Source organism: Rhinopithecus roxellana, chromosome 13 (genome assembly GCF_007565055.1).
Source record: "Rhinopithecus roxellana isolate Shanxi Qingling chromosome 13, ASM756505v1, whole genome shotgun sequence".
Lineage (NCBI taxonomy): Eukaryota > Metazoa > Chordata > Mammalia > Primates > Cercopithecidae > Rhinopithecus > Rhinopithecus roxellana.
In genome coordinates this window covers 108,784,854-108,805,997 of record NC_044561.1, presented here as the reverse complement: position 1 = coordinate 108,805,997, position 21,144 = coordinate 108,784,854, and positions in this window count along the sequence as shown.

The window sequence follows — 21,144 nt, the reverse complement described above, 5'->3', positions numbered from 1 at the left end:
ACGACCCTGTCAAAAGGAACTTGGCAGGTGTGGTTATTTTGCAAATGTGATTAAGGATCTTGAGACGGTGAGACTATCATGAATTATCTGGATGGGCACAAGCTAATCACATGGTTCCTATAAGAAACAGGCATGGGCTGGGCATGGTGGTTCACACCTGTAATCCCAGCACTTTCAGAGGCCAAGGTAGGTGGATCACTTGAGATTGGGAGTTTGAGACCACCCTGGCCAACACAGTGAAACCCCGTCTCTATTAAAAATACAAAAACTTAGCTGGGTGTGGTGGCATGTGCTTGTAATGCCAACTACTTGGGAGGCTGAGGCTGCTGGAGAATCACTTGAATCTAGCAGGCAGAGTTTGCAGTGAGCTGAGGTCGTGCCACTGCACTCCAGCCTGGGTGACAGAATGAGACTCTGTCTCAAAAAAAAAAAAAAAAAAGAAAAGAAAAGAAAAGAAACAGGCATGGGCCAGGCATGGTGGATCACACCTTTACGTAATCCCAGCACTTTTGGAGGCCAAGGCGGGGCAGATCACTTGAAGTCAGGAGTTTGAGACCAGCCTGGCCAACGTCATGAAACCCCGTCTCTACTAAAAATACAAAAATTACTGGGCGTGGTGGCGTGTGCCTGTAATCCCAGCTACTTGGGAGGCTGAGACAGGAAAATCACTTGAACCTGGAGGTGGAGTTTGCAGTGAGCCAAGATTGTGTCATTGCACTCCATCCTGGGCAACAGAGTGAGACTCTGTCTCAAAAATAAATACATAAATAAATAAACAGGCAGGAAGGTCAGAGTCAGAGGAGATGTGCTGACAGAAGCAGAGATCAGAGTGATGCGGAGACATGAGCCAAGGAATGCAGGCAGGCTTCAGAAGCCGGCAGAGGTGGCTGGGCATGGTGGCTTACACCTGTAATCCCAGCATTTTGGGAGGCCAAGGCAGGAGGATTGCTTGAGGCCAGGAGTTTGAGACCAGCTTGGGCAACAAAGTGAGACTGTGTCTCAAAAAAAGTGATGGATTCTCCCCTAGAACTTCCAGAGAGAATGCAGCTCTGCAATCCGTTTTAGACTGTGACCACTAGAACATCCTATGATTCAAAGTGCACCAGTCTGGGAATCAGACAGCACAAAGTCACACAGAACCAGGCCTGGAACCCAGGTCTTCTTGACTCTTAATGCAGGCCCCACCAGCCCACTGGCCCTGCTGAACTGGAGGAGGTGCAAAGAAAGGGGACAATGTGGGGGGCTGGATCCACCAGCTGAGGGGCAGAGGGTGAGGAGGATGGGACAGTACCAGGTGCGGCCTCAGCAAAGAGTGGATGTCCATCCGGCCCGGCATGGCCCAGTCTCCACCAGCTTCTCCAGCCTTGTCCCCATCTCTTGCTGTCTATCTGCTAGCCAAGCTCACACCCTTCAGGACTTCTTCATAGCTCTCACTGCTCTGGGAAACTCTCACATGTTTACTTGTTTTCTAGTTTCTTGTCCATCTTCCCCTAGATCTGTGCTGTCCAATATGGTAGCCACTGGGCCACAGAGCACTTGACATGCAGCTAGTGCAACTGGGAAACTGAATTTTTAATATTTTAAAAAGTTTAGGCCAGGCGCAGTGGCTCACGCCTGTAATCCCAGCACTTTGGGAGGCCGAGGCAGACGGATCACAAGGTCAAGAGATCGAGACCATCCTGGCTAACATAGTGAAACCCATTCTCTACTAAAAATACAAAAAAATTAGCTGGGCATGGTGGCGGGCGCCTGTAGTCCCAGCTACTCGGGAGGCTGAGGCAGGACAATGGCTTGAACCCAGGAGGCAGAGGTTGCAGTGTGCTGAGATCGCACCACTGCAAATCCAGCCTGGCGACAGAGCAAGACTCCATCCCAAAAAAAAAAAAAGTTTAATTAATTTAAATAGCACATGTGGCAAGTGACTGCCAGGTTGACAGTACAGTCCTAGAGGTTCAACCCTCCCCTTAGAAGGTGCCTCCCTCCCTCATCCCTGCTAAAGCTGGGTTCAGCACTCTCTCTTATTCTAATACCTTTTCCATCTTTTTGAGTTGTAAGTTTAGTTCATTTGTTTTCTGATCTCCTTATACTCTAATAAATGTGTCATAGAAAAGCTATATATTTTCCCGAGTATGGATTTTATTTTTCCAGTTTTTTTCTCTTTTTATTTTTTAATTTATTTTATTATATTTTTTGAGATGGAGTCTCACTCTGTCGCCCAGGCTGGGTGGAATGGCGTGATCTTGGCTCACTGCAAGCTCCGCCTCCCGGGTTCACGCCATTCTCCTGCCTCAGCCTCCCAAGTAGCTGGGACTACAGGCGCCCGCCACCATGCCCAGCTAATTTTTTGTATTTTTAGTAGAGACGGGGTTTTACCATCTTAACCAGGATGGTCTCGATCTCCTGACCTCGTGACCCGCCTGCCTTGGCCTCCCAAAGTGCTGAGATTACAGGCGTGAGCCACTGCGCCTGGCCTTATTTTTATTTTTTGACACAGAGTCTCGCTCTTGTCGCCCAGGCTGGAGTGCAATGGGGCGGTCTCAGCTCACTGCAACCTCTGCCTCCTGGGTTCCAGTGATTCTCGTGCCTCAGCCTTCCTAGTAGCTGGGATTACAGGTATGCAACACCACACCTGGCTAATTTTTGTATTTGTAGTAGTGACAGGTTTTCACCATGTTGACCAGGCTGGTCTCGAACTCCTGACTTCCTGTGATCCACCCACCTTGGCCTCCCAAAATGCTGGGATAACAGGCGTAAGCCACCGTGCCCATCCTTTTGTCCTTTTTTTTTTTTTTTTTTTTGAGACAGAGTCTCACTGCATTGCCCAGGCTGGAGTGCAGTGGCGTGATCTTGGCTCACTGCAAGCTCCGCCTCCTGGGTTCCCGCCATTCTCCTGCCTCAGCCTCCTAAGTAGCTGGGACTACAGGCACCCGCCACCACACCCGGCTAATTTTTTTTATTTTTAGTAGAGACAGGGTTTCACCGTGTTAGCCAGGATGGTCTCGATCTCCTGACCTCGTGATCCGCCTGCCTCGGCTTCCCAAAGTGCTGGGATTACAGGCGTGAGCCACCGCGCCCAGCCCTTTTGTCCTTTTTAAAAAAAAAATGAGGAGAAATTAATGAAACATAAAATTAGTCATTTTAAAGTGTACAATTTAGTGACATTTAGTAAATTCACAATGCTGTGTAATCACTACCTCCATCTAGTACTGAAATATTTCCTTTCTTTTTTCCTTTCCTTTCTCCTTTCTCCTTTCTCTCTCTCCTCTCCTTTCCTCTCTCTCTCTTTTCTTTTGATGGAGTCTCACTCTGTCACCCAGGTTGGAGTGCAGCGGCGTGGTCTCAGTTCACTGCAACCTCTGCCTCCTGGGTTCAACCAATTCTCCTGCCTCAGCCTCCCGAGTAGCTGGGACTACAGGTTCATGCCACCACATCCAGCTAATTTTTGTAGTTTTTAGTAGAGATGGGGTTTCAGTATGTTGGCCAGGCTGGTCTCTAACTCCTGACTTCGTGACCCACCCGCCTCTGCCTCCCAAAGTGTTGGGATTACAGGCATGAGCCACTGCACCCAGTCTCTTTCTTTTGAGACAGGGTCTTGTTCTGTTGCCCAGGCTGGAGTGCAGTGGTGTGATCATGGCTCACCGCAGCTTTGACCTCCTGGGCTCAAGTGTCCTCCCACCTCAGCTTCTTGAGTAGCTGAGACAACAGGTACATGCCCAGCTAATTAGAAAAAACTTTTTTTTTTTTTTTTTTTGGTACAGACAGGAGTCTCACTATGTTGCCCAGGCTGGTCTGGAACTCCTGGGCTCAAGCAGTGCTCCTGCCTCAGCCTCCCACAGTGTTGGGATTACAGGTGTGAGCCACTATGCCCAGCCCTGAAACATTTTCATAACCCCAAAAGCAAACCCCATCCTCAATAAGCAGTCATTCCCTATTTTCCCCTCTTCCCAGCTTCTGACAACCACAATCTGTATCTATACATACTGTATCTGTACCATCTGTATCTATAAATTTTCCTATTTCCCATAGGTTTTACTTTTATTGTAGTAAAATACATGTAACATAAAATTTGCCATTTGAACCATCTTTAAGTGTGCAATTCAGTGGCATTATGGACACTCGCAATGTTGTGTAACCATCACCACGATCTATTTCCAAAACCTTTCCATCACCCCAAACAGAAACTCTGTACCCATTAAGCAAAAACTTCTTTTCTCCTCCTTCTCCTAGCCCCTGGTAATTTCTTTTATTTTCTTTTCTTTATTTTTTTTTTTGAGACAGTCTCAGAGTCTCACTCTGTCACCCAGGCTGGAGTGCAGTGGTGCTCTTGGCTCACTGCAACCTCTGCCTCCTGGGTTCAAGCAATTCTCATGCCTCAGCCTCCCAAGTAGCTGGGATTAGAGGCGCATGCCACCATACCCAGCTAATTTTTGTATTTTTAGTAGAGAATGCGTTTCACCATGTTAGCCAGGCTGGTCTCAAACTCTTGACTTCAAGTGAAATGCCTGCCTTGGCCTCCCAAAGTGCTGGGATTACAGGTGTTAGCCCCATGCCTGGCGGCCCCTGGTAATGTATAACCTACTTTCTGTCTCTCTGAATTTGCCTATGCTAAATATTCCCAATATGTGGAACCATATAACATCTGTCATTTTGTGTCTGACCTATTTCATGTAGCATAATGTTTGTTTTCTAAGTTCACCCATGTTGTAGCGTGTGTCAGAACTTCATTCTGTTTTATGGCTGGACACTTCGATTGTTTCTACCTTTTGGCTATTGTGAATAATATTGCTACAAACAATGGCATCCAAGTATCTGTTTCAGTCTCTGTTTTCAATTCTTTTCAATTCTTTTGGGTTAATATCCAAGCGGAATTGCTGGATCACATAGTAATTCTATGTTTAACTTTTTTTTTTTTTTTTTTTTTTTTGAGATGGAGTCTTGCTCTTGTCGCTCAGGCTGGAGTGCAAAGGCACGATCTTGGCTCACTGCAACCTCTGCCTCCTGGGTTCAAGCCATTCTTCTGCCTCAGCAACCCGAGTAGCTGGGATTACAGGTGCCCATCACTGCACCCGGCTATTTTTTGTATTTTTAGTAGAGACGGGGTTTCGCCATTTGGCCAGGCTATTCTTGAACGCCTGACCTCGTCATCCGCCCGCTTCAGCCTCCCAAAGTGCTGGGATTACAGGCGTGAGCCACTGTGCCCGGCCTCTATGTTTAACTTTTTGCGGTACCACCAAACTGTTTTCCATAGCAGCTGCACCATGTGATGTTCCCACCAGCAACGTACAGGGGTTCCAATTTTCCCAGATCTTGCCAGAACTTATTTCCTTTTTAAAAAAATTATAGTCATCCTAGTAGGTGTGAACTGGTATCTCATTGTGGCTTTGATTTGCATTTTCCCGATGACTAACGATGTTGAGCATCTTTTCATGTGCTTATTGGCTGTTTGTATATCTCCTTTGGTGAAATGTCTATTTAAGTCCTTTGCCCATTTTATAATTGGGTTGTTTGTCATTTTTGTTGTTGAGCTCTAGGAATTCTTTATATATACTCTAGATATTGAACCCTTAGCAGATATATGGTTTGTAAATATTTTCTCCCATTCTGTCCCTGTGGGGTTTCAGTAGTGTTTTTCTCCTCTTCCAGGACTGGCCACTTACTCACTCTTTCCTTCCTCATTAGCACTGATGGCCTCCCTTCCTCCAGCATCCCCTGGCCTGTGAGCGCCATAAAGAAAAGGAGTGTAAGGCCAGGCACAGTGGCTCACGCCTGTAATCCCAGCACTTTGGGAGGCTGAGGCGGGTGGATTACTTGAGGTCAGGAGTTCGAGACCACCCTGGCCAATATGGCGAAACCCCATCTCTACTAAAAATACAACAGTTAGCCAGACGTGGTGGCTTGCACCTGTAATCCCAACCACTTGGGAGGCAGAGGCAGGAGAATTGCTTGAATCTGGGAGGTGGAGGCTGCAGTGAACTGAGATTGTGTCACTGCACTCCAGCCTGAGTGACAGAGCAAGACTCTCTCAAAAACAAACAAACAAACAAACAAACAAACAAAACAAACAAAAAAACAGGAGTCCATGTGCCCATAACTTTCCTGAGAGCAGGGGCTAGTTCTCATCTGGGGCAGAGGAATGAGAATGGCTCTGGAGATGGATGTGCAGTGGATGCTGTGATGGCCACCCAGGATCCCCCTGCACTGAGGCACTCACGACCGCAGCTGCCAAGAGCATTGGCTGCTGACAATTTAGAGCTAAGTTCCCACTAGGAGCTGCTCTCAGCCATAGGGAGGTGCCTCACCCAAGATGCCAGACTTGGATCTCTAACTGCCTCCTTGACATCTTGCCCTGGAAGTCTGACAGGTCCAAGATACAGCACTCATTCTCCCACCCACCCTGACCTGCTCCACCCACAGTCTGTCCTTACACTCCTTCCCAGGGGCACCCTGCATCCAATAACTGGTCAGTGTTTGGGTACCAAGGTGTGGCTCCCTTGCCCCAATACAGAACAACCCTAAAGGGCCATCCCAGTTCCAGAGCTCTCCATGGGATTCACTGAGGCCTCTGTTGTGCTGTATCGAGGTTCGACTCTTCCCTCTGCCCAATCCTGTCCCCTTCACCTGTCACAGGTGTTCTGAAATGATTTCCCAGGAAACTTCTGCATGCAAACCTGTCTGTTTCCTGGGAAGCTAACCTGAGATAGGACAGAACTGGATTCTACTCCTTCCCCTCCTCACTGCAGGACACTTGGTGATTCAGTCATTCCTCCTGAGCCTCAGTTTCCTGTTCTATAACATGGGGATAATGATCCTTTTTCTTTTTTTTCTTTTTCTTTTTGAGACAGAGTCTTACTCTGTCGCTCAGGCTGGAGTACAGCGGCATGATCTTGGCTCACTGCAACTTCTGCCTCCCGGGTTCAAGCAATTCTCCCTGCCTCAGCCTCCCGAGTAGCTGGGATTACAGGTGAGCGCCACCACGTCCAGTTAATTTTTGTATTTTTAGTAGAGACAGAGTTTCCCCATATTGGCCAGGCTGGTCTCAAACTCCTGACCTCAGATGATCTGCCCGCCTCGGCCTCCCAAAGTGCTGGGATTACAGGCGTGAGCCACTGTGCCTGGCCATGATCCTTACTTTTAAAAATTATAATAAGGTTGAACTGTGATGTCATATAGAAAGCCTCTGGCATTTCGATGCCCAATCAGTATCAGTCACACCCCGTTCCCCTCCTCACCTCACTGTACTATGCTTCTTGGGGACAGGGCCAAAGCTTCCAGGTGAGGAATGGTGCACAGCATGGTGGAAACTGCATGTAGTTGGACCTGTATTCAAATACTATCTTTTTTTTTTTTTTTTTTTTTTTTTTGAGACAGAGTCTTGCTCTGTCACCCAGGCTAGAGTTCAGTAGTGTGATCTTGGCTCACTGCAACCCCTGCCCCCCAAGTTCAAGCAATTCTCCTGGCTCAGCCTCCCGAATAGCTGGGATTACAGGTGCCTGCCACCACGCCTGGCTAATTTTTGTATTTTTGGTAAAGATGGGGTTTCACCGTTGGCCAGGCTGGTCTTGAACTCCTGACCTCAAGTGATCCGCCTGCCTCAGCCTCCCAAAGTGCTGGGATTACAGGCATGAGTCACTGCGCCTAGCCCCTTGGATTTAAATTCAAACCCTGCTATTTATTTGCTGTGACCTTGAACTGGTCCCTTCCTCCTTCTGTGCCTTGGTTTCCTCCTCTAGGCAATGGGGGGTTTGAATGAGGACGGTCTGAGCGTCTGGTCACCCTGACTCCTCTGAGCTCCCTTGGTCAGGGTTTCTGGCCCACTGGGTGCCAGGCCCTCAGCCACCCAACACCCAGGGCGGCAGGATCCTCACCTTGGGGAGGTCTTAAAATAGGCAGGCCTTGACCTTTCAGGGGGAAGCAGCTGGCTGCCTCGAGCTGCCTTTCTCAATGAGCTATACTTAGGCCCATCTGAGTGCCCATAATTACTGCTCATTAATATAAGCTTCATTACCTTCATGGAAACGCGGAGGGCCCAGCACAGCTGCTGCCTCCCTGGGAACCTCCCTGCTCCATGGTGCCTCTGTGTCTGCAGCCACCACCCCCACATGCCGGAGTGGGACGTCCCTGCCCTACCTCACCTCATCGTGGTGCCAGAGTGGGCCTGTGAGCATGGGAGAGCTAATTAGGGATAAGGCCAGGAACAGAACCCAGCATGGCTCTTTCTGACACAAAATTCACCTGACTGCATCATTCCCTTAAGCCAGAACCTTCTGTGAATCCTTCTTCCCACCTCAGTCCAAACTGCTTGGTGTGGCAATCAAGTCTCTCACTGATCTAACCCTAAACCCTTTTTCAGACATTACCAATCCCATTTCCTTTCTTCACAGCCCTTCCCTTTAACCAGCCCAGATCCCTTACAATTCCCCACTCATATCTTGCATATTTGCTACTACCAGAAAGCCTACTTCTGTCTAAGGTTGCATTAACAGAGGTAGAGAGTCTAAGTGAAGGGAGGGGTAGTCCTGCTCAATGCTGAGTTGGATGATGAAGGCTTAGAAATGAAGTGAGGTGGAATGGCCGAACATTCTGGGGGTGCACATAGCAGTCCATGGAGGACACATTCCCTGCCTTAGACCTCTGAAGGGATGATGTGTGGAAGGGGAAGGATGGATTCTCTGGGTGCCTTCAGGGCCTTGCTGCTTCCTGGGGTGGGGTGAATGAAGGTAGAGAGTGGCTGGCTGTCTTGTACCATGGCTGAGTCTCTGGGCACCCTTCCCGTGCTCTTATCTCTCATACCTGCTCCGGCTCTTGCTGGCTTCTCTCCTCTGACATCTAAATGCTAGAGGACCCGGGTGCTCTTGGCCTTGCTCTAACACACCCTCTCCCCTGCTGATCTCATCCTGACGCGTGGCTTTAAACACCACCTATCTGACAACTCCTGAATTTACATCTTCCGCCCAATCTCTGTCTCAGACGCCAGACTCGGATCTCTAACTGCCTCCTTGACATCTTGCCCTGGATGTCTGACAGGTCCAAGATAGAACACTGGATCTCTCACCCGCCCTGACCTGCTCCGCCCACAGTCTGCCCCGATTCTACTCATGACAACATCACCCTCCTGCTTGTTCAGGTCAGAAACCAGAAAGTACCCTTGACTCCTCTTTCGCTACTCCTGCATCCCATTCAGCAGCACATACTTTAAAAACAAGTCTCCCTTCCACATCTCCCCGGAGTTCCTCCACTCCACCTCCACAGCCCTGCCCCAGGCTGAGTCCCCACTGTCTTTCACTCAGATGACTGCTGTTCAGATCCTTTCAAAGACTCCCATGGCCCTTGGACTAAAACCTATTTTTTTTTTTTTTTTGAGGCAGAGTTTTGCTCTGTCGCCAAGGCCAGAGTGCAGTTGTGTGATCTTGGCTCACTGCAACCTCTGCTTGCCAGTTTTAAGCGATTCTCCTGCCTCAGCCTCCCAAATAACTGGGATTAAAGGCACACGTCACTCAAGAGATCCTCTGGTCTCAGCCTCCTGGGTAGCTGGGACTACAGCTGTGCACCACCAGGCACAGCTACTACTTTTTTTTTTTTCCTCGAGACAGAGTTTTCACTCTTGTTGCCCAAGCTGGAGTGCAATGGAACAATCTTGGCTCACTGCAACCTCCATCTCCCGGGTTCAAGCGATTCTCCTGCCTCAGCCTCCAGAGTAGCTGGGATTACAGGCATGCAGCACCACGCCTGGCTAATTTTGTATTTTTAGTAGAGACTAGGTTTCTCCATGTTGGTTTGGCTGGTCTTGAACTCCCGACCTCAGGTGATCCTCCTGCCTCGGCCTCCCAAAGTGCTAGGATTACAGGCATGAGCCACCGCACCCAGCCTAATTTTTGTATTTTTTGTAGAGACAGGGTTTCCCCATGTTGCCCAGGCCAGTCTTGAACTCCTGGGCTCAGGTGATCCTCCCGCCTTGGCCTCTAAAAGTGCTGGGATTACAGGTGTGGGCCACTGTGCCTGGCCTAAAAACCAGTCTGCTTCTGGCTTTCCCGACCTCATTTCCTGCCCTTCTTCCCTTGGGTCTTCATTCTGTCTTTCGGACATGGATGGTTTGCTCCTGCTTTTGCCCTGCCTGATCCAGCTGCCTGGAGTGCTCTTCCCTCCTGTGTCCACATAATGCCCCCCTCACTTCATTCAGGGCTTGGCTCACAGGCTACCTCCACTGAGAGGCGATCCCTGACCACACCGTCCAAAGCAGTTCCTCGCCTGCCAGCCCCTCTCTGCTGTCTCGGATGTATTCCTGAAGCAGCCTGGGATAGCAAGGACAGACTGTGTCTCTGCCACTACTGTGTCACCAGCATCCAGCATGGGGCCTGGATGTAGTAGGTGTTCATGAAGATTGTGTTGAATGAAAGAGTGATTGGAAGGCCTTGGGGATGCCAAGAAACGATGTAGAAAGTGAGGCAGCTACAGGGTAGTACGTTTTCCACTCAAGCCAGTCAGGCTAGTGGGGAGAGCTGTGTGTGATCCTTTATTAGTGCTTATTGTATACCAGGTGCTTCACATATGTGAGCTCATTTAATCCTCACTACAACTCCTTCTGCTGAGAATGCTGCATCCACCATGGCAGCCAGCCTCCAAGATACACCCCAGTGGTCCCCACCTCCTGGAGTCCCATCCTTGTGTACACCCCTCTCCCCCAACATAAGCAGGGTTGACTGGTGTCACCAATAGGATATTGTGGAGATGACTGAGTGTGACCTCTGAGGCTAGGTCAGGAAAGACACTGCAGCTTCTGCTTTGCTCCCTTGGAGAAGTTAGCCACCATGTTGTGAGGACACTCAAATAGTCCTAAGGAGAGGGCCATGTGGAAGGAACTAAGGCCTCCTACCAACAGCCAGCACTAACCTGCCAGCCCTGTGGGTGAGCCACCTTGGAAGGGGATCCTGCAGCCCCAGTTAAACGGCGGCAGCCCCAGCTGACAACTTGACTGCATCTCATGAAAGACCCTGAGCCATTACCCGATTCTTGACCCCCAGAAGCTCTGTGAGATGATACATATTTATTGTTGGAAACCATGGCCAAGGTTTGGGGTGATTTACCATGCAGAAATAGTTCCCTGAGGACCAAGTGCAGTGGCTCACACCTATAATCCCAGCACTTTGGGCTGAGCAAGAAGATCACTTGAGGCCAGGAGTTCAAAACCAGCCTGGGCAACAAAACGAGACCCCATCTCTACAAAAAATAAAGCATGAGAAAATTAGCTGGGTGTGGTGGCACACAGCTGTAGTCCCAGCTATTCAGGAGGCTGAGGTGAGAGGATTGCTTGAGTCTGGGAGGTGGAGACTACAGTGAGCCATGATTTTACCACTGCACTCCAGCCTAGGTGGCCAAAAAAAAAAAAAAAGAAAGAAAGAAAGAAATAGGTCACAAATCCACCCATGTTAGAGGAGGAGCAGCAGCTCAATAGCTAGTCACCTCTCTAGGCCCCATATCCAGGAGGGGGTGGCGCTGGGTATGAATCTGGGCCTGATCTCTGAGCCCACATCCCATGGCCCCGCCCACCAGGCTGAGTTGAGATTCCGGGATTCTTTCCATCTAAGACAGCTCCATAATCCTGATGCATTCAAGGTCTGAATTGTTTCCAGCCTAAGTCCGTGTCCATAGCAACTGTCTGAAAAGCATGACATTCAATCAACTAGTTGTTTGGTCAACAAGATAGCAGGCCATGGCTGCTGGGGATGTGTGAGCAACACTGCCCCCACCTCGGGTCCCTCCTCCACTTGAAGACAACCATTAGAAGTGAATTCCCGGGCCCATCCTGACAGTGAACTCTGAACACAGGGCCCAGGATGTGGATGCCACAGCTCCTCAGGGGCTCAGGGCTTGGTAGGGACAGAGCTGCTTACTTGGCCTCTCTGTGACCCCACCCCCATTGAAACCTGCCTAGCCTCAGCAGACACTCTGGGGGTCACAGGGGCTCCATACACAGCACTCATCTTTCTGTGGTAGATACCGAAAAGATAAGAAAACACAGACCTAAGAACTGAAGGCTTCTAGACCCTCAGAGCAAAGGGACTACAGAGGTGGAACCAGGGTTGTCCTTCAAAAACCTCAAATGGGCCGGGCGTGGGGGCTCACACCTGTAACCCCAGCACTTTGGGAGGTCAAGGTGGGTGAATCACTTGAGGTCAGGAATTCGAGATTAGCCTGGTCAACGTGGTGAAACCCTGTCTCTTCTAAAAATAAAAAATTAGTCAGGTGTGGCAGTGAGTGCCTGTAATCCCAGCTACTTGGGAGGCTGAGGCAGGAGAATTGCTAGAATGCGGGAGGTGGAGGGGGGTTACAGTGAGCCAAGATCTCACCATTGCACTCCAGCCTGGGCGACAAGAGCGAGACTGTCACACACGCGCACGTGCACACACACACACACACACACACACACAACCAAATGAGGCCAGGCACGTTGGCTCATGCCTGTAATCCCAGCACTTTGGGAGGCCAAGGTGGCGGATCACCTGAGGTCAGCTCAGGTCAGTGACCTGAGGTCAGTTTGAGGCTAGCCTGGCCAACATGGTGAAACCTCTCTTCACTAAAAATACAAAAATTAGCCAGGCATGGTGGCAAGCACCTGTAATCCCAGCTACTCAGGAGGCTGAGGCAGGAGAATCGCTTGAACCTGGGAGGTGGAGGTTGCAGTGAGCTGAGATTGTGCCACTGCACTCCAGCCTGGGCGACAAGAGCAAAACCCCATCTCAAACAACAACAACAACAACAAAAACCAACAAAAACCCCACCAAACCTCAAATGGGATCGCTTCACCCAGTTCCCCTAAAATGCTTCAAGGTCTACCCTCAACCTCAGGCAGAACTCCAGCCTCAGGCTGGGCATGGCAGCTCATGCTTGTAATCACAGCATTTTGGTAGACCAAGATGGGAGGATCACTTGAGCCCAGCAGTTTGAGATCTGTCTAGGCAGCATAGTGAGGCCTTGTCTCTCCAAAATATTAAAAAAAAAATTAGCCGGCCGGGCGCGATGGCTCAAGCCTGTAATCCCAGCACTTTGGGAGGCCGAGATGGGCGGATCACGAGGTCAGGAGATCCAGACCATCCTGGCTAACATGGTGAAACCCCGTCTCTACTAAAAAAAAAAAAAGAAATACAAAAAAGCTAGTCGGGCGAGGTGGTGGGCACCTGTAGTCCCAGCTACTCGGGAGGCTGAGGCAGGAGAATGGCGTAAACCCGGGAGGCGGAGCTCACAGTGAGCTAAGATCCGGCCACTGCACTCCAGCCTGGGCAACAGAGCGAGACTCCATCTAAAAAAAAAAAAAAAAAAAAAAATTAGCCAGGTGTAGAGGTGTATACCTGTAGTCCTAGTGACTTGGGAGGCTGTGACGGGAAGATTGCTTGAGCCCGGAGGTTGAGGCTGCAGTGAGCTGTGATTTTGCCACTGTGCTCCAGCCTGGGCAACAGAGTGAGACCCTATCTCAAAAACAAACAAAACAAAACAAAACAAAACAACCCAATACTCCAGCCTGCTCAGCCCTCCCCAGCCATGCCAGTCTCCTCCTTAGTTACTTCCCTAGCACTCCCAGCTCTTGCCTGCCATGGGGCCTTTGCCCATGCTGTTCCATCCACCTGTTCCATCCACCTGTCAACACTTCACATATTCGGCTACTTCTATTGATTTAGATCCCTGATTAAACGTCACTTCCTCAGAGGCCTCCCCAGACTCCTGTGTCTAGAAGGCACCTCCCTCCCGCTGCGGTCTCTTGACACCCTTCCTGATTGCTTTCCAGACCTGTATCGGGGTCTCTCGTTATCCTGCTTGGCTCCTCACATTCTTGATTAGTGCCTCCTGCGCTCTGTGGGCTCCAAGAGGGGAGGGACTGCACCTGTTTCATTTTCCACTCTATCCCTGGTGCTAAGCATGGAGTTGGCACCTAGTAGGTGCATAATAAACACTTGTTCAATGAATGAGTTAGTCAGACGGACAGAGCCTCAAAGGGAGGGGAGCTAGAGAGCTGCAGCTGCCCGATGGGAGAGAAGGGAGTTGATGGCTAGGCCTCACCACACCTCTTTTTTTGCTTCTTCTCCATGTCTGAATCCCACACAGGCTGGGTTGGTGTTTCTGTTCCTGAGAACCTTCCTAAAAACACTCTGTCCTTAGCCAAGTCTTTCCCTGCTTAATATCCTTGAAGCTCAGAGAAGACACGCCCTGCTCCAAGAAATCTTCCCTGACCTTGAAAGTGGTGGGTAAGGCCTCATCGGGGCTCCCCCTGATGGGAGCTCCCGCATGAGGAGTCACGGATTAACCTAAGTATCCCCCTGAGCCAGAAGCAATGACTCTGTAGAGAGCTGGCCCTCTGTACATGGTGGTGCATGGAGAGGGTGACAGACATCCTGGTTTGCCCAGGTTCAACCAACTGTCCCAGAATCCCCGACGGTTAGTGCCGTTTCATTCTCAAAAACGTCAAGTTTTAGGCCAGGCATGGTGGCTCACGCCTGTAATCCCAGCACTTTGGGAGGCCAAGGCAGGCGGGTCACTTGAGGTCAGGAGTTCAAGACGAGCCTGGCCAACATGGTGAAACCCCATCTGTACTAAAAATACAAAAATTATCCAGGTACAGTGGCACATACCTGTAATCCCAGCTAGTCGGGAGGCTGAGGCAGGAGAATTGCTTGAACCCAGGAGGTGGAGGTTGCAGTGAGCCAAGATCATGCCATTGCACTCCAGCCTGGGTGACAAAGCGAGACTCTATCTCCAAAAATAATAAATAAATAAATAAAAATAAATAAAAGTCATGGCTTAACGAATTATATGCTCATCAGCAGAGGAAGACAGGTCTGTGGCTGATGCGAAGCACATGAGTCTGGTCTGAGCTTCTTCCCTGGACTCCCAAGCCAAGACCCTTTCAACCCTTGGGGAATCAGGTTCCCCCACCCTCACCTAGTAAAAGTCTGAGTTGAGGGGATGAGAGGGTGATCTTGATGATGATCATGACTGGCCCCTCCCCTCCATCTCCAGGCCTCACCTGGAGACCACCACTTGAGATTCCAGGCTTCACTGCCGCTCCATGTGTTGGCCACAGGGAGGTTGAGTACAACCCCGCCCCTGCAGATAGTGTATGTGTGCGTGTGGCATGGAGGCTGGGAATGTGGCTCTGGAGCCAGCCTCCTCGAGTTTGAATGCTGGTGCTGACATTTACTTGCTGTGTGACCTTGAGCCACTTACCTCACCTCCCTGAGCCCCAGTGTCCCCAAAGGGTTGTTGGGAGAGATCAGTGCGTTTACACAGACAGATGGCTCTCAGCACAGTGGCTGGCATACAGCAAATACCCAAGTATTGCTGTTACTATCCCTAACAATGAGACCCACCTACACAAGGAGGTCAGGGTGCTAGAGGAAGGGTGGGCTCTAGAGCCAGACAGGACTGGGCACCGTCTCTGTTTAGCCATCTAGAAGTTCAGAGAGGGACTGAGATTTGGCCCAGTCACAGCATACTGGTGGCAGCTGCAATTTGTACCCAGACCTCTGGACTCCTAGGCCAGTGCTCTCTGGAGGTTTCTGGAGTTTGTTTTGTTTGTTTTTGTTTTTGTTTTTTGAGACAGAGTCTCACTGTGTCACCCAGGCTGGAATGCAGTGGCACAACCTTGGCTCACTACAACCTCCGCCTCCAGGTTCAAGTGATCTTCGTGCCTCGGCCTCCTGGGTAGCTGGGATTACAGGCATGTGCCATCACGCCTGGTTAATTTTTGTATTTTTAGTAGAGATGGGGTTTCACCATGTTGGCCAGGCTGGTCTCGAACTCGTGACCTCAGGTGATCCACCTGCCTTGGCCTCTCAAAGTACTGGGATTACAGGCATGAGCCACTGTGCCTAGCCCTCTCTGGAGGTTTTGAACGAACAAAGGTTGGGTATGTTCTGTGCTGTGAGCTCTTTCTGCATGGCCCTCATCCCTCCTTGTATTCCCAGAGCACAACTGTCTAGACCTGCTCTAGACATATGATTAAACTTAGATATAATTAAATTTAAAATTTCAGCTGCATTTGTCACATTTCAAGTGCTCAGTGGCCACAAATGGCTAGTGGCCACCCTGTGGACAGTGCAGATGTAAACCATTGCAATCAGCACAGACAGTTCTCCATAGGCAGCACTGGCCTAGAACTTGATTACTGCATGCCAGTGTTTCCCATGAGGCTTACATGGAACTGGATGGGGATAGGAACAGGGCCTCTGCCCTCTGGAGCCCCCATGGAATACTCTCTAAAGCCTATGAGTTATGGGATGTCACTCAGCACCAAACCTGTCATGTCTGGTCCAACTCTCTCATGCTCCACTTTGCTAACTGGGCTCAGGCAGGGGCTGACACTTGCCCAAGGTCACACAGCAGGTGGAGGCTGCCGAGGGCTCAGTTCTCCTGACTCTGAGCTTTCTGTACGCTCAAGCTGGAGAATCAGCAGCCTGGCCATGCTTGGCAGAAGTGCTAGTCAACAGAAACAACTTTTTGCTGATGAATAAATACCAAAAAACACCCTGGGATGGACATTCCTGGGGCCTTGCAGAAGAGCTGGTGGGGGACAGCTGGCCACAGCCGCAGGGTGAGCACCCATCAGCCCTAGAGACGGCTCTCCAGGTCACCACTGGGACAACTATAGGCCTGGGAAGGGGGTCAGCGCAGGCATTCATCTTTCCCCCTTCCCATTCCAGCAGGGTCCGGATAGACCACGATCACCCCCTTGGCTGCCGTTTTCAAGCAGTGTTTGTTGTTGCACTTGTGAGGGCTGGGACCCCAGTCCTGGCTACCTCACCTTGTGACCTCAGGCAAGTCATTTTTTCATCTCAGTTTTCTTCATTTGAAACTGGAGCTGACTATCCTAACAGCGTGGGGCTCTCGTGAGGGGCAAATGGGACCAGCTGGATGGGAAAGCGCTTGTAAACCAGGCATCCCTAAAGGCGGAAGAGAACAGGTTTGGACCCTACCTGACTTGGATACAAATCTCACTCCACCTCTTCCCCGTGTTGTATTTCCATACAATGGAATATAATTCTGCCATAAGAAGGAATGAAGTTCTGATCCACACCTCAGCAGGAATGAATCTCAAAAACATGCTCACTGAAAGAAGCCAGATGCAAAGGCCACATAAGATAGGACTTACTTTATATGAAATGTCCAGAATAGGCCAGTCACGGTGGCTCATGCCTGTAATCCCAGCACTTTGGGAGGCCAAGGAGGGTGGATCACAAGGTCAGGAGCTCAAGACCACCCTGGCTAACACGGTGAAACCCTGTCTCTACTAAAAATGCAAACAATTAGCCAGGCGTGGTGGTGGGCGCTTGTAGTCCCAGCTACTTGGGAGGCTGAGGCAGGAGAATCACTTGAACTCAGGAGGTGGAGGTTGCAGTGAGCTGAGATCGTGCCACTGCACTCCAACCTGGGCAACACAGCAAGACTGTCTCAAAAAAAAAAAAAAAAAAAAAAAAAGTCCAGAACAGGCAAATCGATAGGAACAAAAAGTGGATTAGTAATTGCCAAGGGCTGGGAGGTCAGAGGAATGGGGAGTGACTACTTAATGGGTACAAGGTCTCTGTTAGGGGTGATAAAAGAGTTCTGGAATAAGGCTGGGCGCACTGGCTCATGACTGTAATCCCAGAAATTTGGGAGCCCAAGGTGGGTAGATCATCTGAGGTGGGGAGTTTGAGACCATCCTGGTCAACATGGCGAAACCCTGTCTCTTGTGAATGAAGATCTTTTCAGAGCTTACTGATCAGGTGCTTCCTACATACACCTAAGCACTTTGTTTGGATGATGTTTTGAATCCTCAAATCAGCCCTATGAAGGAGGTTTCATTGTTGGTCCCATTTTATAGAGAGAGAACAGAGGCACAGAGAGAAATGATTTGTACAAGGTCACGCAGGTGTCAGAGCTGGGATTTGAACCCAGTCAATTTGGCTCCAGAGCCCATGCCATCAATGAGCTTCCTGTGCTGCTTCTCAGCTCTCAGGAGACAATGTTCAGTTGGCCACCACCTCACAGAACCCTGAGCTTGGGCCATGCTCAGGGGACATAGCCTCTAACTGTGGCCTCACCAAAACCTTCCTCCAACAGACAGGCTGGGAGATGACTCTCAGGGGAGGGCTGTGCCAAGGCTGTCCATGCTGTCCTGCCCTGCAGCCTCAGAGCTCTGACTGCGGGGCAGGCGGATTCTGGAGGCCACCTGCCTCGCCCTGTTTCTTTCTGGTCCCCACTGGGGAACCATCCTGGAAGGTCATGCTGGCAAACAGCAGAACAAAATGGTCAGAATGCAGCAATTGCCAGCACATTTAATTCAATTCTTCCAACAATTATGGAGCCTGCTCTGTGACTCAGATGGTCCCAGCCCTTAAAGAGCTTGTGGACAAGTGGAGGGAGGCAGAAATACACACAGAACTTGGACAATACATAAAGATAAATCCCAGAGTGTCGAAGCCAGGATGTGCAGTCCTGTGAAGAGAGAGATTAATACTCAGGGGGGCACCAGGAAGGGTCCCCAGAGGAGGCGGTATTTCTGCCAGATCTCTGAGGACAAGTAAGATTTCAACAGACAAAGGTGCAGGGAAGAGCGTTTTATAAAAAGGGATAAGTAGAGACAAAATCATGGCCAAAGGCGAGGGATTCAGGGAGCGCTGGGGACAGCAAACTGTCCATGTGATGAGTGTGGGCTTTGAGGGGGACAGGGAAGCAAATGCCTGGGCTCAGATCATGGAGGGCTTGATGCCCCCTGCCCCTCTAGGAACTCTGGATTTAAACTGTAGGCCATCAGCCATCAAAATAGAGGAGACCCCAAAGGGCATGGGTGCCAGCAATTCCACTTCTAGGAATTACCAACGGCCTTGCCTTCTGCATATGGGAAATGATGGGTGTGTGGGGCTTTTCCTGACATACTATTTGTATTAGCAAAGGCCTGAAAACATCCCAAAAGGCTGTCCATGAGGAGACCGGATACAAGATCACCCAGCACATTATGGAATGCTATGCAGCTGTCAAAAAGAATAAGGCGGCACTGAGTGTACTGACATGGAAAGCTCTCCAAAGGTACTGTGAAGTGAAAACAGCAAGGGGTAGAACAGGGTTAGGGCATCTGTCTTGATTTGGGTTCTCTGAGAAGCAGACCCTTAGATAAGAATTTGAATCTAAGGCCAGGAGCGGTGACTCACATCTGTAATCCTAGTACTTTGGGAGGCCGAGGTGAGTGGATCACCTGAGGTCATGAGTTTGAGACCAGCCTGGCCAACATAGTGAAACCCCATTTCTACTAAAAATACAAAAATTAGCTGGGCATGGTGGCGCATGCCTGTAGTCCCAGCTGCTTGGAGGGTGAGGCAGAATTGCTTGAACCCAGGAGGCGGAGGTTGCAGTGAGCCGAGATCATCCCACTGCATTCTAGCCTGGGCAACAGAACAAGACTCTGTCTCGAAAAACAAAACAAAACAAAAAAAGAATTTGAATCTATTTGGGAGGTGAACCCAGGAAGTACAGTGTAGGGGTAGGGACACAAGGAGAGCCAATGAAGGCTGCACAACCTCGCTGTGACACCCAGGCTCAACCCTGCTGGGAACTCTGCTGATATGGTTTGGATGTCTGTCCCCTCCAAATCTCATGTGGAATGGGGTTCCCTGTGTTGGAGGTGGGGTCTGGTGGCAGGTGTTTGGATCATGGGGGCGGATCCCTCAAGAATGGCCTAGCACTATTCCCGTGGTGATGAGTGAATTCTCACGTAGTTCACCAGAGATCTGGTTGTTTAAAAGGGCATGCACCTCCCCTATGCCCCACACTCCCTCTCTTGCCACGGCTTCACCTTCAGCCGTGATTGGAAGCTTCCTGAGGCCCTCAACAGAAGCAGATGCTGGAGCTATGCTTGTATAGCTTGTAGAACTGTGAGCCAATTACAGCTCTTTTCTTTATACATTACTCAGCCTCAGATATTTCTTATAGTGATGCAAAATTGGACTATCACATCTACACTTGAGGCAGAACACATATCTCAGAGTTATCCCATGCAAGGGCAAGGGAGTTGGGGTCCGTATTCTCCACTTCCTTCTGCGATGGCTGAGGGCTGCCCCTAGGGAAATGAACACCCCAGCACTTCCACCCTCCCAATGCAGGCTGAAGGAAAGCCCTCAGCTGGAGAAATGCAGGTTTTTCCAGAAGGAAGTGGTTGGCATAAACCTAACTGAGCTTGAGGTGGTAGAGGCAGGGCACAGACAGCATCTGCTACAGCATGCGGATACCAATCCTCTAAGAGGGGGCAAAAGAATATTATTCGTATTTGCCTATCAGTGGAAGGGTATCCAAGAAACTAGGAACAGGAACAGGGTGGATGGAAGAAAGAGTAGGAGGAGGACTTTTTATTACATTTCTTTCTTTCTTTTTTTTTTGAGCCAGTCTTGCTCTGTTGCCCAGGCTGAAGTGCAGTGGTGTGATCTCGGCTCACTGCAACCTCTGCCTCCCGGGTTCAAGCAATTCTCCTGCCTCAGCCTCCCTAGTAGCTGGGATTACAGGTGCACATCACCATGCCCAGCTAATTTTTGTAATTTTTGTAGAGATGGGGTTTTGCCAGGCTGGTCTCAAACTCCTGACCTCAGGTGATCGGCCCGCCTCAGCCTCCCATAGGATTACAGGCATGAGCCACCGCACCAGGTCTATGTTTCTTTAGAGTTAAAAAAAAAAAGTCTTAAAAAATTTGTTTTATTATACTTTAAGTTCTGGGATACATGAAAAAAGTAAGTCTTTTAGGCTGTGCGTGGTGGCTCATGCCTGTCATCCCAGCTTTGGGAGGCTGAGGCAGGAGTTGGAGATTAAGAGTTCGAGGCCAGCCTGACCAACATGCCAAAACTCTGCCTCTACTAAGAATACAAAAAAATTAGCTGGGCATGGCTGCACATGCTGTAATCTCAGCTATTTGGAAGACTGAGGCAGGAGAATCGCTTGAATCCGGGAGGTAGAGGTTGCAGTGAGCCAAGATGGCGCCACCACACTCTAGCCTGGGCATCAGAGTGAGACTGTCTCAAAAAAAAAAAAAAACCTTTTATTTGGCAATAGTTTTAGATTATTCTAGGTTACAGATAGTACAGAGAGTTCTTGTATAACCCTCACCTGGTTTCCTCTAATGTTAACATTTTACAT